The sequence below is a fragment of the Bos mutus genome, chromosome 19 (genome assembly GCF_027580195.1).
Source record: "Bos mutus isolate GX-2022 chromosome 19, NWIPB_WYAK_1.1, whole genome shotgun sequence".
NCBI lineage: Eukaryota > Metazoa > Chordata > Mammalia > Artiodactyla > Bovidae > Bos > Bos mutus.
Window position 1 is genome coordinate 3,390,065 of NC_091635.1, and position 1,378 is coordinate 3,391,442.

The 1,378-nt window shown below is 40.6% G+C and overlaps 1 non-coding gene across 1 annotated transcript; it reads left to right on the forward strand.

Annotated features, from left to right (window-relative positions):
• Positions 1-1,006: 1,006 nt before the first annotated feature.
• Positions 1,007-1,080, forward strand: TRNAE-UUC (transfer RNA glutamic acid (anticodon UUC)). Its single transcript has one exon. It is a non-coding gene; the product is annotated as a tRNA-Glu (tRNA).
• The last annotated feature ends 298 nt before the right edge of the window (positions 1,081-1,378 follow it).

Here is a 1,378-nt window from a genome sequence, read left to right on the forward strand (position 1 = left end):
CCCATTTCAAACATTTGGGGAGAAAATGTTAAATTTTATTAGTAATTATACAATTTTCCCCAAATAAATCACATTCATATAAACTTTGGAGATTAGAGATTGAAGGGCTTACATTTTATTATGAAACCATAGAACAAAAACATATCTGGAGGGTGCACTTTATGAGACTAAGGGGAATTGCTAAACAATTGTAAACTAATACCAAGACCCAGAGGGGACACTCAAGAAAGTTTTCTTGATTGCAGCCCACTTAATTAGAAAGGCTGCTCTTAAAATAAGTGCAATTTTGCCAATGGGAAGTGTGTTTTCTGGTGACCGATAGAAACCCTGATGAGTCCCAGCCAGGACACCATGACAAAGACACAAGATAACTGGGCTCTCCTTTCAGTAAGCTCATGTTTTCAACTGGATGTCTCCCGGACCCTGAGCTTTCTTGCCACTATTCCCCGGCGAAGGGCATTGTGGGAAATGTAGTCTTCTGCCATCAGCCTCCTCTTTCTCTGAAGACTGAGTGGATGGGGTAGCACGGTGGCCGTTTTGGGGGTGATGATGACGTCGGGGGAAGCAGAGAGTTAGGGAGGGAGGCATACAAAACCCCTTTCCCATCCCAAGGCACACACGGACCTGTAAATGCTTCACTTATCTCATACTGTAAACTCCAACTGGAGGAGAAATAGTCACCAGACAGGCCATAAATCATGCCCACAGACAGGTGCAATAAATACCAATGTCAAAAAGTTACAAAGTAAAATTATATTGTTTTGACAAGGCTTCCAGATGCGCTGACAGCTGGGCAAGTAAATGGCCTCTTTTCCGAGAGTCCATATTGCTGGTCCACGGGTGGGAAGAAAGAGCCCAAGCAATCCCAAGAAGAACAATACCCCAGAATTTTAGCAGTCAGCCTTATCGTATGCAAGGGGATGAGGAATAAAGATTCCTCCATCTGTAGAGAGAAGTCATCATATGTTGAAATGTTATCTGCGGAAAAAGCACTTAACGTGGGAATTCCCCGGTGGTCCAGTGGTTAGGACGTGGTGTTTTTCACTCCCGAGGGCCCAGGTTCAACCCCTAGTTGGGGAACTAAAACCCCAGAAGCTGTGCAGTGCAGCCGGGAAAAAAAAAGCATCGAACACAAAGGCAAATACCACAGGGAAGGTATTGGATAAGTTTATAATGCTCTCTGTGGAAGAATTACTTATAAATCAAATTATTATAAGTTACTTATATGAATACACACATATATGCATATTTAAATATATTAAGTATTTATGATTTAATGAAATAACCAGTAACCCTTTCATAAATGAATTATTTAGTTCTTTTTTATCATTTGTGTAAATCTAGATTTTGACAATCTTAATTGAAATTGATTTAATTT